Below are 17,348 nucleotides of genomic sequence, written 5' to 3' on the forward strand. Positions count from 1 at the left end.
TTTGGGCCAATAATTATCAGGAACTTGAGAAAAGCATTCAATACGAAGAGCAAAATCCTACACGAAGAAAAGGCTAAACACATCTTGAAGAATATAGAGTATAGACAATGACCGTCGATAACCTTGGAGATGGAGTAAGATGTTCTGTCTTACTCACAGCTGGTGTTGGAAAAAAGGGGCACACAATGCTCAGAAGAGCCCGTTGAAAACCTAAAATGTAGCTGTGAGTTTTCAGAAATCTGAAAGGAGCGAAGCACACACAGTCCCGCAGCTAAGGAGGGTACCATGAGAGAACAGTTGTAGGAGCAAACTACTTCCCACCTTAGAACTCTCAGCCTGTCCAGACTTTGAACCAAGTGTAAGAAAAAGCAAGAAGAGTACTAAGAATGATCACCCAGCACCCCAAGTGTAGCAGGTGCAGTCGGGAAACACAGTCATTTCCGTGAATTCATAACCTTAAAGGGAAAACAAAACTTAAAAAATATGAACTGAAATAGCTGATCAAACTCAAGCCTTCAGTAAAAGGCATGTCAGGAAGGCCCTCTGGGCCATTAATAAATAAGTAACTAGGTGTGTTTACATATGTATAAACAGGATAGGTGTTTAATTTCTTTTCTAAATATAGAATGTAATTTGTACCAGTCAGTTGGAAATTAAAACTAAGATATAAATAATTTCATAATCGCATATAAATATAGTCTGCAGTTTTCACTAAAGCCTTTAAAATGAACTAAGCAGTACTTACAGGGCTCATTCTTGCACACGCCTGTGTTTAATGATTGTGTGGGTACCCACACACAGTGCACATGTGTGTACATGTGTGTGCGAGCCACTCAGCCTCCAGAGTTTCTCACTGCTCCCGGAACTCATTGATTGGCTGGGCCCGACCACCAGCAGTTCCCACAGATCACACTGTCTTGCCTCCACAGGCACCGGGTTGCAGCCATACACATCTGTGCCTAACTTTTTATATATGGGTATTAGCGATCAAGTGCAGGTCCTCATGCTGTGTGCCAGGTAGCTTACCAACTGAGACACCTACCCAGCCCCACAAGACTCATAACCAAACAGGATTGGTTCAAAGAGCACAGGGAAATCAAACAGATGTATTAAATTCCCCACAGGCTCAAACTGACACTGTTTCCTCAAGCTCTTGTGGAAATGTGAAAAGCAGATTTGTGATGGATCTGCTGGGCATCAGGGAGGCGAGGTGGCCGCAGCTGCTGCTGTACTTGAACTCTGAAGACTCATGTGAAGCAGATTGTGCTAGGGACTGGACAGACAGGCCTACTCTTCACCAGACAGCATCCTCTATCTGTTCCCTGCGGTGGTTAATGCTGAATGTTCCCCTGACGGGCATTAGAACCACCTAGGTGACAAGTTCAGAGCTTGGTTAATTGAAATGAGAATCGCCATTCCAGAGGCTGGGCTCTCAGGAGGAGTTGGGCTCCCAGGGGTTGGGGTCCCAGGAGCTAGGGTTCCAGGGACTGGGGTCCCAGGGTCTGGAGTTCCAAGCAATGGCTGGGTTCCCAGGGGGTAGGCTTGAATGCAGTGGTCTCCTAGAGGAGGGCTCCCAGGGGTTGGGCTCCCAGGCTGAGCAGAACTATGAACTGAGTACCAGCATTCATCCTCCAAGACCCCCCACCACGATGGTCTGCACTCTCAAAACTGTACGTTAAAATAAATACTCCTTCTTTGAGATTCGCTCATCAGGTATTTGTTGTCCCAGCGATGAGAAAACAACATCACACACCCCTTCTGTTCTGAGGTTAGCATTTATGGTTCCTCCAAACAGAGATTCATGTGGCTGATTTTTTTTCCCCCTTTTTGGATGGTCTAGGTCTTTTACTGCTATTTTTTTTTTCCTTAGGCTGTGAGCTTATAGGGAATGGGCTCCAGCAAAACAAGCTAAACTGAAATGTGCCTCTCCGGGTGCAGACGGTGCAGCAGTTGAATGCAGATGCCTTTCTCCTTCCATTTACCCGTGTCAAGAAGCTGTCTGGGCTCTCAGATTTCCACGGTGCTCAAATTGTATATCTTAGTTATAGTTTCTATTACTGTGATAAAACACCATGGCCATAAACAACTGAAAAGGGATGGGTTTATTTCAGCATATAGCACGCCACAGTCCATCATCAAAGGAAGTCAGGACGGGAACTCAAACAGGGCAGGAACCTGGAGGCAGGAGCTGATGCAGAGGCCACGGAGGGGAGCTGCTCACTGGCTTGCTCCCTGTGGCTTGCTCAGCCTTCCATGTCACAAGGCCAGGGTTGGTCACACCCACAGTGGGCCGACTCTTCCCAACCGATCACTAAAGAAATGCACCACAGGCTTGCCCACAGACCATTTTCTCAATGGAGGTTCCCTCTTCCCAAATGACTATTGTTTGTGTCAGGTTGACATGAAACTAGCCAGCCCAGCACACCAATAGTATTGGCACGGATCTTACCCTTAAGTTGCTCGTTTGCAATGACTCCATGCTGAGTGACACTAGAACCTCCTCAAGGCGATCCTTTATGAATAGTGTGACCTTTCCCTCAATGTCTACAATTTCACCCCTTCTTGTAGATCCACATGTAGGATGTATGCGCCCAAAGGAACTCCTCCGTGTTTCCTGAAAGGCCTAGAGAGCGTGTCCTTTTTTTACTCTGTATTTGTCATTTTGACAAATCACTGGAAGATGGCTGCCATGGCCAAAACTGCTTCTGCTACTTTCTAGAGAGGCTTCCTATCAGTGGCATTTACAGTAAATAGCTCTCAGGTAGCTGGGTCCCCCACTTCCTTGTGTTCCTATGTAGGTGTCCCTGCACTCAGAGCAGCTCCAAGAGCTGGCTGTAAATGAAACCCTGCAAGCAATTCTACATGTGACAGTACATGGAGAGCGATGTGTGATAAAAATAGCATCTCAAATTAGTGAAATGGGAAGAGTATTCAACCACCAGGAGCGTGAGTGTGTGCGTGCAGCTAGAATCACGGGCTCTCATCTATTTTATTAATTTACCCAGGGGAAAATTAGAAGATTCATTGTTACACACAATTGCAATTTCTTCTTTATTTTATTTTGGGCATAATAGACTGCTACCTACCAAGTCTATCTAAGATAGAACGGAAAGGATAAGCAAACAGGAATCTTAATCAGAAGGGCTCGAGAAGGGATGTGACAATGACTCACATTCAGCATCAGGTCTAGTTTGATTTCGGGGAAAGGATGTAAGAATTTGACGTTCTTAGGTTGTGACACATCATCCTCGTTCGCTCTGGGCAAAAACAGAAATCCCCCTGTGGCAGTGTCTGCTTGGGAATTGTCAAAAGCGTGTTCCTTAATGAGATTAAAGTTTCAGCTAGAGAGAATCAGTTAAATGTATTATGAGGCATGTTGATATTGCAACTATTGAAAATCTTACTTAAAAAAGAAAAAAAAATGTCAAATAGTGTTTGTTTCATTAACCCTTAACCATGATACTGCACCACCTGTCCAGGGGTGTCTTCTGGTCTAGGGATGGGAGAGGGATGAGCCAATGAGGTTTGAAAATATATCCAATATTCATGTCTTTGTACTTGTGAGTAAAAGTTAACGCCTATTGTTTTTCCAGTGTAAGTGAAAAGGGTCAATGCTTGCAGAGCCACAAAGATGATATATTTTTACTCTGATCTCCATTGGGAGAGACATTGACCAAGAAGTCTATGCATGCAGTGTGTTCCAGAAGTGGGATGGACGCACACAAAGAATGGTGATAAACCTGACTAAAATAAATATTTTATACTCAAATTCTCCTGAATAAAAAACAATCACAGAAAATATGAGTCAAGATAATAATAAAATCAAACATTGTATATAGCTATACACAATATATCAATGCAGACCATATTCACGTTACCAGAAAAAAAAGGACAGGGAAAATTCCAAACAACTGGAAATGCATATCTCATGGTGATAGACCCAGGAGTTACTTCCCTTTATTTTAACAAAAGTTAGTATAATATTCTAAAAATGTATGACATTTATCATCAAAATGCTTGCTAAAATCCTGATGTGTTTGTGTCTTTATGCAGTGGCCATCTCTGTAATCATGGGAGGAACAGTTGAAGTTAGAACATGTGTACCCCACACTAACTTCTCAGATTCCCAAAAGTCGCTGTGGGTACCACTTCCTTATTACCCCGTACATCATCTCTGCCACTGGGTCCTTAACAATCCTGGTTTACCTCCTTGGGCTTCTTCCTTGCCTCAAGTCATGTGGTAGGGAATTATTTCACTTAGGAATTTCACGGGCATTCCCCCCTCCTTGCCCCCCCCCCCGTGTGTGTGTGTGTGTGTGTGTGTGTGTGTGTATCTCTGTCTCTTATTGTCTCTCTCTGTGCCTCTTTCTCTCTCTCCTGCCTGCAGATCAGGATGCAGGGATCTCAGAACATTCTCCAGGACCATGTCTGCCTGGGTACCATCATGCCCTCCACCATGACAATAGTAGACCAACCCTCTGAAACTGTAAGTAGCTCCACAATTGAATGTTTTCTTTTGCAAGAGCAGCCCTTTGTCATGGGGTTTCTTCACAGCAATAGGACAGTGACTAAGACAGTGAGGTTATGTGTCTGTGAGTACAGATGCCCACAGGAGCCAGAAGACAGTGTTGGATCTCCTCAAACTTTAGGCACGGGTGGCTGTGAGCCTCCTGATGTGGGTGCTGGGAACCGAACCTCCATCCTCCAGGAGAGCAGCCCTTACTCTTAACCACGAGGCCACCTTTCCAGTCCCCAGGGCTCAGCTCTTGATTCTTTTCTCCTATCCAAGCTTGCAGGGCTTCAAACAGCCTACATGTCCAAGTTCCCAAACACCTGTGTCTTGACAAGTCACTCTTCCGGCCTCCCCAGTGAACTGGAAATGCCAGCTTGAACAGCTTGCATCTCTAGACGGTGCCTCGAATGTAACGTGCAGGAGGCCTGACCCCACTTTCAGTCATTCTATCTCTTCCTCTGAGATTCCCCCAGACACACCGTCAGCAAACCCAGCCCCACATAGTCAGTGTGTAACTGGAAACTAACCAGCATCCACCCCCCCACCCCCCAGTCCTCTGCTCTCTTCGCTTCTGCTTTAAGAGACCGCGGACACAAATTGGTCAGTGTTTGTAACTTGGTGTACCAGGCTCTTTCTTCTAGGCTACCAACCAGCTCCCAAATCATGACACACAGACTTATTATTGCTTTGGAATGCTTGGCCTACCTTAGGCACATTTCCAGCTAGCTGTTTTAACTTAAATTAACCTGTTTATCTATGTTTGCCTCGGGGCTTTTTACCTTTTCTTCCGTTCTTGCTATGCCTATGTCTTGCTGGCTGACAGCTGCGTGGGTTCTGGTCCCGGGTGTCTCCCTTGTTCCCTCCCCCTCCCCCTCCTCCCCCTCCCCTCCCTCCCCCTCCTCCCCTTACTCTTCCCTTTCTGTCACCAGAGCCTAGATTTCTCTCTACCTGTTAGTCCCCCCCCCCCAGCCCTTTCTCTGACTAGCTATTGACCATTCGGCTCTTTACTAGACCAAACAGGTGCCCTAGGCAGGCAAGACGAAACAGCAGCACATCTTTTCATAATTAAACAAATGCGGCACAAGCAAAAGCAGCACACCTTTACACAGTTAACTATTTCACAACAGTTTGGACCTCTCCACTTTGTCTCTGTCCCACCCTTCCTCTGCGTTCAGTCTGGCCTCATGTTTCTGTTTGTTTGTTTTGTTTCTTTTTGTTTGTTTTTTTCCTGTGTCTGCTCACATGCTTTCAGGGCCTTGGCATTGCTAAGTCCCCAGATTGTAATACTTTCCCTACAATTTGCATGTCCAAAGCCCCTGAATTGCTTCCTTCTTCCTTGATGCATAAAACCCTTTTCTAAGAAACTTTCCAGCTTCAAATGCATGTGTCCTTTTATGTCTTATGTGTTTACTATTAGCGTATAATGTATTGCCTCTCCTCAATACAGAAAGCAAGCTCTGTGGAGACAGCGTTTTCCTGTTTGGGTTTGGTTTGGCTTCTTCCCTGATAAAGTTTAAAGGATCTGAACTCAGCAGGGCTGAACCGCAATATATTCCCAATATCTGCTTAGTGTGGGAAGAGACTCAGTAAAACTATATCTACATCACATTAAACATGCAAATTCAAGAAAAGGAATTATTAATGCTAAAAGCAATCCACCCCATGTGTATAAAAGAACTTGGGACTTAGAGATGCTCTTGGTGGAAAATCATATTACAGGACCCAGACGAAAGAGCTGCCTAACGGCAACTTATGAGCTTGACATCAGGTATGTGACGGTGTCATAGGAAACACCAGGGTGCTACCCTGTACACTAAGGCTCAGACACTGTATCACATACATGAGGGGATGTGCAAAAGTCCATATCACCTCAGTTATGTATACGAGGTCACATGCAACAGGCCACACATGGGATATCAAACATACTAGACCCTGTACAATAAATAGACCACGCAAACCAGAAGAGAGTGTTGGACCTCCTGAAGTTTTAGTTACAGGTGCCGGCGAGTGCCCCGATGTGGGTGCTCACATGTTGTATGGCAGGGAAGGAAGTACACACTGGAAACTTGATCCTGAGTCCTCAAATCAAAACCTACCACTAAGCCCGCCAAAGTCAAGGAGGAGCCATCCTTCACTTGACTCCTGGACAAAGCCTGTGCATCACCTCGAGGCACTTCCGTGGTCCACAGTCAAGCTGGCTGACTCTTCCAACAGATCATCAATTGCTTGAACCAGCTCAGGAGGTCATTACGGGGATAATCACAGCTATCTGCCTGATGTTCCAAGGCACACATCACCAGATGAACCCATAGCTAGCACAGCACAATGGAAATATCCATCTCATGCTCTTCTGATGTCTGCCAGCTTGTGGTATCACTCCAGATGGGAAATTCAAAACACAACACGAAAAAAATAATCCTCTTCAAAAACACCCTTTGGCAGTTATCTGTCAGCCTGGTTACTGATACTCCCGGGTGCCCCAGCACCCCAAATCTGGTGGGCCGAGTGATGACCCTCCCACCTTAGAAAGAAATCTGTGTGCCAGGACACTTCATCACGGCAAATGTTATTAAGGCCGCCATTGGCTCTGTGCATCAGCAGTGAGCACCCCTCCGCCTCACCCTTTGTGAGCAGTGGACCACTTCCCTCTTAGAATCCCTGCTCATTACAGGAGGCGGGGCTCCAGAGCTGTAGGCATGCGTCCCTGTTATTAATAGGGAAGTGGAGTCGCTTAAACTTGATTGCCTTGTTTAATGAAGTGGCACCTTTATTTACAGGGTGACAGGGTGAATCCCATTACCGTCACCATCAATCAGCTCATAAAAATGGACACATGCTCCAATAAAGCGATACGGTTTGCAGTCTTAAAGACAAAGTAAGACACTGTTGGAAAGGAAAAAAAAAGCCCACTATGTTGAGATCAGCCCAGGAATTCAACTTTATGACTAGCTTTCTAAAATCCCAGAGATGCTGAGTTGGATTCATATCTTTCAGAGACTGAATACCAACCTTCCAGCTTCTCACATTCTCACGTGGACATCTGTGGACACAGGCCTACTTTACACATGCACGCAAGCCTGCTCTTGGCTTTGGCTCCCGCAGAGGAGGCCGGGAGTCACTGTGTTGACAGCAGCAACTGTGGTCTCGGGGTGTTTCCTATTTGTTATGGCTCTTATTTGTGTCTATCACACAGGACAATGTGTATCACCATGTAGGGCGAACCATTTACCGCGTTTATCAAGGGAACCAACATGCTGTGGAAGTCACGGGGTAAGGTGGGAGGGTGGGTAAAACCACTGCTTTGAGGTCTTTGTGTAGTCACTGTCTATGGTTGTTGAACGAGACTGCCCACCCCAGGCTCATATGTTTGGATATTTGGTACCCAGCAGGTAGAACTGTTTGGGAAGGATTAGGAGGCGTCCCATGTTGAAGGAGGTGTGCCACTGGGCATTAAGGTTTCCAAAAAGATTCCTGCCATCCCCAGTGGGCTATCTGCCTCCTACCTGTCGATCAAGATCTTAGCTTTCAGGTGTTCCTACAGCCATGCCTTTTCTCTGCCATCATAGACTCCAGATGTCTTGAAACCAGAGGTCCCCCTCAAAATTCTCCCTTTTATAAATTGCCTTGGTCATGATGTTTTGTCATAGAAATAGAGAAGTAACTAACACAATTCTTTTCTGTTTCCCATTGAGTCTGACTTGCCCATGGTGCAATGGAAAGGGATGGATTAGATATCCCTGGCTCAGATCTGGGTACACAGTTACCACCTGAGTCCTGGTAACCTAAAGCCACGATCTCTGGGCATCGCTGTTCTAAGAGTGCATCGGGGTGAGGGAGGAGATATCAATAGCGTCTGTCCAGGCTGACAGGATGGGATATTGTAGGAACGGTCTGGCAGAAGGGATGGTGTGAGAATCACAGTCTTGGGAAGATCAACTGTTCAAATGTGACGGAAGAGAAGTAGAAAACAGTGTCCATGAGTAACCATCGTGTACAGCCCCAAACCCGTGGGACAGCGAATGAGTGCTGCTTTCAAAGTTTGCTCTCCCCAGGTGGACTGGACTTGCACTAATGAGATGCAGTACAAATGGATCTCAGTTTGTGGCTAGAGACCCTCCTTTCTGCAAGCCAATTCTATCTTCCACTAGATTCTTCTACGAATTAAGGATGGTAACACCTCCCTTTCTGAGATCAGCCCAGAACTATGGATGGCTGATAACACAGCTCACATGCAGAGGCAGTTTCAGTGGTCAGCCCTAAAACTACACACACACAAGCAACAAAAACAGACCCAGCATCATGCTACACACACACACACACACACACACACACATATATATATATACATATATACATGCATACATATATGGGACAATAACACTCAAGTAAGAGAAGGCTGTGGGTTTAACAGTGAGGCGAGGCATGCAAAGAGTTGGAGGGCAGGATCTGGGAGGGACTGGATTGATGAAAGTGATATAATAATATCTTAACTAAAAATTTACTTAAAGAGGCGGTTTCTCCCCTCCCTCCCTCTCCTCCTTCTTCTGTCCTTTTCCCCTTTCCTCCATCTCTGCCTCCTTCTACCTTCACCTTCATCTCTCCTGTTTGAATCCACACACACGTTTTTCCCAACATACACGCACGCGCGCGCACACACACACACACACACACACACCTTTCTTCATGGGTCCCAAACAAATGAATTGATGTGTCTTGGGTATCCCTGAAGTTTCAGTCTCAGGGAAGACTCAGAACAAACAGTAAGTACAGGTGTTTTCATTCCGCCTTTCTGGATCCTTTCCCCAGGCAAACAGAGAACATAAGCATCACTCCCCTGGGGCCTGGGGAAAGGGTAAGGCCTGTGAGGATTTTGTTTTTTTTTAACCAGGACTCAGACCAACATTTCAAATATAATAATGGGAGGATCTGGGAGGATACTTCTTAGAAGTATTAGAGTGGAGTGGTTTTTATTAACTTGAAAATTGATTTTGGATAACTTCATAACAATCGGAAGAGAGGGCTGAGTACATAGCTCAGTGGCAGAACTCTTGTCTAGCTCTCGTCCTCTAGCACAGCCATGGTTCCCACTCTTGGCTCGATGGTGATGATGACGATGCTCTTAAAATATAAAACACTACAAACTCAAATCCATTTCAGACTCTGAAGTCCCTGAAGCGCCTGCTAGTGAAAGATAGCAAAGAAGAGATTCTCCTGGGGTGCTCCCCGCCTCCCCTCTTGGCCGCTTAGGGGCGAGAGAAATCTACTCCCAGTCCATGGTCACCAATGGACACTGGACACACCTTTCTGTAGTGACGAAGAGCGTTGGGGGCTTCTAAACCTCTCTGATAACTTTGTGTAAGCATACCCCAGATCTACGAACGTGTTCGCCAAACATGGAAACCTGTCCTTCAATCCTGTGCCCAACAGAACAGTACTTTGGCAAGAAGGATGTTTGCACAGCCAGAGGTGCAGTGTTCCCAGGGAGAGGCACATACCTGCTAGCTCTCTCCCAAGCTGCCATCTGCTCCACGCGTGCCTTGCACACATCAACTGGGACAACTCCCAGCAGGCGTAGCTCCACAGCCCTCCTAGAGAACGGTGGGAGGGAAGCCTCCTGAGCCAGGTGGGTAGGGCAGGAGGAGCCAGAGCTGGACAGTCACATGTGCAGGTAGCGTCGTGTGAGTGACAGCTGTACTCCGACACCACATCACCTGCCAATATGCTACAAGACCGCAGTAGCAACCGTTCCTCTCCAGGGAGTCCCACCGCTTCACGCTTCTGTGTCAGACATGAGAGAAGTAAAGGATCTCAGATGAAAGAAAACATTGCAGCTTTCATGGCACCGAGTTTGCCCTGAAGCAACAGCTTTGATATACTTTTCAAACATCTTTCTTTATGTTTACAATTAATCCGTGATCATCTACAAACACTCTTTTCTGGCCTTTAGGGAACCCACGGAAGAGAGTTGGAGACCTTTCTTTCTGGAGCACTCTTTTCAAGAAATGCACTGACTATCATTTATAATGGCATTTGCATAGTCTTCCTATTTCCAAAGAACTTTCCCACACACAGACTAATTTTAGTTCACTTAATCTCACCACAGACATGGAAGGTAAGAACTTCTCCTCTCCCCTCTCTCTCTCTCTCTCTCTTCCCTCTCTCTCTCTCATGAATGACACTGCTTCATTCAAAGGGGAGGTTGATCACATAATTCGGGCCTGAAATTTTCGTGCCAAAATGTGGAGGAGAATTCTCAAGCCACCCCTGCCTGCTAGCAGAGGCCCCGAAAGAAAATGAGAAAGTAAGAAACACAGAACTGTGTGCCCTTCCTTTGGGTGGATGCCACCCACTGCCACACACGGTGCAGGACTCAGGATGTCTCTATTCTGTCTCCCTCCTCAGGGGCATCCTTTTTTGTGTGTGGGGGGGAGCTGCTTTGTGCATTTCAATCCACATTAAGTAGGAATAAATGTATGCAGAACAAATACCAGTTTATTTCAATCTACCATGCCATTCAGTTTAGAATGCAAAAAGCTATTTCACAGAGTGTCAGTGTCTGAAGTCCAGTTACGTGTTATGACGACTTACTCTGGTGGCAGAATCTAGAGTCATGTGGGAGACGGGCTTCTGGGCTTCAGTGAGGGGTTGCCTCAACTGCGTCGGCTTGAGAGGAAGTACCTACTATGTGTGGCATGATTCCCTGGCTGGGATCCTGGACTGGTAAATGGAAAAAGGGAGCCAAGCCACAGCATACAACACTCCCTGCTTCTGACTGTGGGTGCCTTGAGACCGGTGGCTTCACGCTCCGGACACCTCTACTTCCCCGCCGTCATAAGCTGTGCTCATGAGCTGTGGGCCAGAGCAGGCCTTTATCCGTTAGGTTGCCTTTACCAGAGCAAAAGGAAGATAAACCAAGACACCTGTCCCCACTTTGCAGTCCAATTCCACACTCTTGCTCTTCGTCTGCAAAACTCAAACGTTTTCTCATTGTGGTATCAAAGAAGAAACCTGTGTCTGGGCTTCTAATCTCCTTCCTTCCAGACACGCCCATGCATCTAACCTTGTTCACCTGCAGTGCTCGGAGCCATGGTTCACCACTCTTAAGATGGGGAGTAGGTGACCCCTTACTCCCACGGATTTCAGCGGCTGGCATCTCGCCCTCTGGTCTGCTGTAGCAGGCGCCACAGGGAACAGGTTTGCTCACACGCTTCTGACTGCTTGACACAGAGTGCAGATGACTGCTTGGGAGCCGGAGAGGTAAGAGCATTCCTGGTTGCACTGAAAATTGCACGGGAGAGAAACAATGCCCTCACATTCAGGGAAAGCAGGCGAAGTCCCGCATTAGCTGAATGCTAGCATGTTTCTCTTTGAGCTTGATTAACCCCGACTGCAAACTGGGCACACATCCATTTAAAAAAAAAAAATCTGTGATTTTTTTTGTTTTCGTTTTTTATTGTTTGACTGATGTTGGATCTAAGGTGAACTGGGTGGAAACAGTTTCTGGTGAAAATGAATGGTGTCTACCCCCTCCTTCTTTGCACCCCTGCCCTTGGGTTCGTGTGAACAGGAAGCTACACTTTCTCCTGTACCCAGAGACTGACATACACACGTGATGGTGGCCTGACAGTCCCCCGCAACCATGTGTTCATTAGATGCCCCGGTGCGCAGCAATGGTTTCTCCTCTCAGCCCAGCTGCCTCCCTGAAGAAGTTTGCACTACCCCCCTTTCCCTACGCCCACGTGTTGCTGGGTTCCTCCATGAAGATTAGAACTGCTGGAGTCGGGAGGTGAGATGAAGCCTCATCTGGGACCAGGAGCTTCTCTCCCTGGAGGACGCCTTGGTCTCCCCGAGCCTGAGCTTCAGCGCCATCTTGTTCTTCAGCTTCTAGGCTGCAGGTTTGTGGGGTTGGCTCCATCTTTTCAGTGTGATGAGGCCCATTGACTCTTCTTCCCATACACTCAGTGTCTCCTCCTCCTGAGACTCTACAGCCCTTTCTTATACTCCAGAAAATCCATATACTCCTCTAAGAAGAGCTTCAGAAACACACTGCAATCCCAGCACTCTTAAGGTTGGAGCAAGGCGATCGTGGCTTTCAGGCCACCCTGAGCTACACAAAAAGACTCTGGAAGTAAGGAAAGACTTGAAAAATAAATGGAGTAAATATTTAATAAGTCTTCCCGTCTAATGGACTGCCTCTAATGGTGGTCTAGAGTTGTCTGTTAGGGAATGGTGATGGTTAATATTCGGTGCCAACCTGACAATAATGACCATAAACTAAGAGACATAACTCAGAGTGGCCTTCATGGGAAGGCATTTATAGAAAGCAATCATTGAAGGGAGGAGACATCCTTCAGAATGGGTGACACCCTCCTGTGGGTGGCCCAGAGTTGAAGAGTCATGAGGGAAAAGCAGTGTGGTATGCGTATCTGTCTTCTGCTTTTGCTACTGGGTGCATCTACCCCGTTGCTGCTTCTGCTGCTGCTCACAATCTCTCTGGCATGCTGGTAAGCATCACTGCATGGCCCAATCCTTATAGGTTGTAAGTCATTATAGAAAATCCTCTCTTATCATATAACTTTTTTTTTTTTTTTAAATTGATTCAGTTCCTCTAAGAACCCGGCCTAATACGAAACCAATACTGTATATCATGTCTCATTCTTTCTCATTAATCCCAGGATAGTGTGTTCTCTGTGCCTCAGTTTCTCCATTTCCAAATTGGGGGGGGGAACCTCAGAGTGGCTCAGAGTCTTCGCAACGGTTCTACGGTGCCATGGCTGCACTTTAGATATTTGGGCGTGGATTTTTGTAGATGAAGCCTTGTGGAAGCCCTGTGCAGAAAGCAAAGTGAGCATTAGCACTAGCCAAATGGGCCCAGTTCAACGGAGCTCCCAGGCAGGGATTTACAGCGTGAGTCCACATTCCAAAGGCTGAGTGGCTTTCATAGCTGAGTAGAATTATAGAAAGGGAATACACTGTACACTAGGAAACAGTCCCTATTTCTAAACGATCCACCCATCATGTTTCTAGATTTTTGCCGCTCTATGTCATTCTCTCCCCAGGTTGATTAATATGGCAAAACTCCAGCTCTGCACAGGCCATTGCTTTTATTTAATTAAAAGGAAAAGGAGCCGTAAAGTAGGAGTGAGACTCCCTTTCTTTGTTTTCCTTGCTTACCCCTGCTGGAAACTTCCTCTGGCCAAGACCCACTTGGGAAATTTCCGTTCCAGGAACGTTTTATGAAGTTGCAAGAGACGAATGAGGTGATTTGAATAGGCGAATGTTGTGTTTGCTGCTTTGAAGAACACAAGGCAGTCCTTGAGTAATAAATGCCGTGACTCATGAGTCCTGCACGACTTCCCTAGTAGGGATTTTGAGAAACGCTTGCAGGTCCTTAGTCAAGGGGTCATGCTGGAACAGGCCGTCTGGTGCAGCCGGTGCAGCCGCTAGCATGCATGCACACTCTGGCTAACTCTGTATAGGGACCCAGACTCCACACCATGAGAGCAGAAAGGGGACAGCATTTGATGGGAGAAGGTAGTGTCCCCGGTGTACAACACACACGATTAGACTGATGACTCCAGGGACTTTCCATTAGACACAAATAGAATGTGCTGAACTGATTTTCAAGGTTGAAAATATGAATGTTCATTGATGTTTTTGCAAATTTGGACACTCTGACCAGTGTTTCAACCAAGGACCTCCATTCTGACACTGTCTGATCTTCATTTGTGGGGGCCTTGCTGGTCCATACCCTCCACACTTACTCTTTCAGGGAGGTTCTCTCTGGAGAGGCCGATGAAAATCCCATCTGTGTTGGGATTACTCACTTGCCCTGTTCTCAACATTCATCTCTCCCTAGCTTGCCCACCCTGTTTAGTTACCCAGGACTGGACTGGTTTCTGGAAGCCCCAAAGGTGCACAGTGCCAGCCTCTCTTTCTACTCAGCAACAGACAGTTTCCTGTCCCTTTTTCTCATCCCCAGGAACCAGGACAAGACAGAGTCATGGGGAGCCTAACCTGAGGTTTCCATGGCAACCGCAGAAGGCAGGATTGTAAGTCATCCTCAGCACCCCTACTGATTCCCTATCAGAACCTTCAGGTTGCCAAAGCACGAGATACAGACAGAGGAGTTGTGAGATCGCCAGGGACAACATGCTGGGAGACAGGGTTGTAAGAGCCAAGCCCACCAAGGACCCTGGAAGCTAGGACGGTTCCCAAAGCTCTGTGGGGCCCATGGGTTACTGCATGAGGTTGAGGTTGCACATGGGGCTGGGTGACTGGAATTCTCTTCAGGACGTCTGTCCTATTTACCTAAGAATCAAGGTGCACACGCGCCCTACTCATGAGAGTGCTTGGAGTCATTCAGATAAGAGCTGGTCCGGCGCTGTGTGCTTGGGGCTTTGTTCCGATGCCTCATTCTTCTGGTTGCAATCTGTTCTGGCAGTTTGAAGGGACTGCTCTCACCCAGGAGACATGGCCCCTGCAGCACAGCCACACTCCCGAGTGAAGGCATTAGCCAGCCAGACAGCAGGCGACAGCCAACACCGAGAGATTGCCCACTTCAGACTCTGCAAAGTCCTGGCGACGTTTCCTGATGCCTGCCGCTCCGTGCCTAGGCTGCCCTCTCCTCTTCCCTTGGCCGCCATCACCTTCTGCTTAGATGGGACACCTCTTTTGCCTTCTCATTCCCTCCCTTTGGTTTCTCCCCATCCTCCTCCGTGTGTCCTAACAGCATGCCTCTAGTTCTATGATACCGTCTCTCAGCAAACCAAACAGCTATCCTTTTAAAGACGGGCCGATTTATGGAAAGACGTAAAAACATCACAAAGATAATAACAAACAGATTGGAGGGGTGATGGTGGCATTGAGGAGAGCCCACTCAGGGGTCTGGGGGGGGCTCCAGGTGGATTATATCCTTCTCCTGGACAATCTCCTCACAAATGCTGGCATCTCTGTCCTTTCTTCTGCCTCTCTCTCATTGCTTTTTGTTTTCTATTTTGAACAAAAGCAGACAGAAAGTAACCCACAAGACAGAGCTTCAGTGTATATATTTGTCCGTGTTTTAGAGCAGTTAAGTCCGTGTGTGTTGTATGAGAGCCCCGCGCCGCTGCCGTCCTCTGGGTTTATTATTCCGAGCAGCACTCCATCACATGTGGCCCTATGAACAGAGAGTGATGCTAGCGGATCGTCCCAGGGGCTTTTCTCCTGTGTGTGAGTGGTATCCATCTGTCAGCTGTCAGTGCCACTGAGAGAGATACAGGGCTGTCACTTCGCGTCAGCCAGCATGTGTGAACCCTTGTGCAGCTGCTCACACAACACAGTGTCCTTATTGAAGGCCAGGACAGGAGCCTCAGATACGGCAGGAAAGAGAGAAAGGAGATGCTGCCCACTCCCCCCCAGCCCCAAAGAAAGAATCAACCAAAAAAGGAACACTTCATTTCCAGAAAACTCCACGCAGGTAGAAGGGCCTGTGCAAACCTTAAGAGCAAAGAAAATTTATATGTCTGTAAATGAGTGTAGAGCCTGTGCAAACCTTAAGAGCAAAGAAAATTTATATGTCTGTAAATGAGTGTAGAGACGTTGATACACATTTTTTAAATCAACATAATGTAAAAAGGGCATGTGTTTTTATGTTCTCCCCTATATAAATTATATTACTACAAAGACTGTGCATATGCATAGCAGTTTGTTTAATGGAACATATATTTAATATGCTTTAAAAAAAATGAGCATCATGAACCCCAGACATGTCCACACTGTAATAAGGCACATGTTAAAAACTGGGTTAATCTTGATATGGAAACACTCAATTCATCACAGGTCTGGTGTGCCTTTGGAAATTCCAGTGTGTTTATTTATAGGGTGATTTTCACTTAGTTGAATTATTTTAGACTAACTGCGATGCTGGTTTCGGTGCTGGTTTTCTGCGGGAAGTTCACTGCTCAGCACCAGGATCCGTTAAACCTCACAACCCCTAACACCCTCACAGGAGCTCGGACAAGCGTTTGATTCTTCCTCTTCGGTGTCGGGTAATTTTATTGTGTTTACCTCCCCGACCCCATTTTCTCTCACTTGGACACAGCTCTAATGATGAAGAAAAAGATCGGAAAGTTGGATGCTTTGGGTTTTCAAGTGCAATCTGTTCTATCTTTTTCAAATAAAGAGCTAAGGATCTCTGAGGATGGGGACGAAGGATTCATTAATGCTAGTCATTGAAATGGGGCTGGAAGCTTGCACTCACAAGAGGGCTCTTCAAGATCCTGCTGCTGAGGGAGGCTTTACCAAGCAGGGCGACCCCCTCAGCTCACTGGCTCAGCTGGCTCAGAGAGGAAGCCTCAGTGCCATGCTGGTATTCCCACTGTGTAAAGGATGCGAGGAGGTGACTGAGGGTATGATGAGCTTGACATCCGGGTCTGCCTCGGTCTCCCTCGAAGAACAAATAGGCGTCTACAGTCTCTCCTCCCCAGGGGCTACAGTCAGGTGACAACCACAGAGCTGAGGGAAAGCTGGGTAGCACTTGGATTTAAGGAATACGCAGGGACAGGTAAAGAGAAGAGGCAGGGTTAGGTCTCATTAAACCACCCAGAAGCAGCCAGCACCTAACATTCCAGCCTCCCAGGGAAGTCGGTTGCCCCAGACTACAGTTGAGATAAATGCTTGTCCTAGGGAGACCAGTGGCTTTTCCTTGACATGAAAAGAGAGAAGAGACCATCTGAAGATGTGGCCAGTGTAAATGTCACCGCGAACAAAAATGCACAGATGCATTGCAAGGCAGCTCTGATGGGCGGGAGTCCTGGACCAAAGCTCTGGCTGTCAGCAAGGGTCCTCGGAAAAC

Source organism: Phodopus roborovskii, unplaced genomic scaffold, assembly GCF_943737965.1.
Source record: "Phodopus roborovskii unplaced genomic scaffold, PHOROB, whole genome shotgun sequence".
Classification (NCBI taxonomy): domain Eukaryota; kingdom Metazoa; phylum Chordata; class Mammalia; order Rodentia; family Cricetidae; genus Phodopus; species Phodopus roborovskii.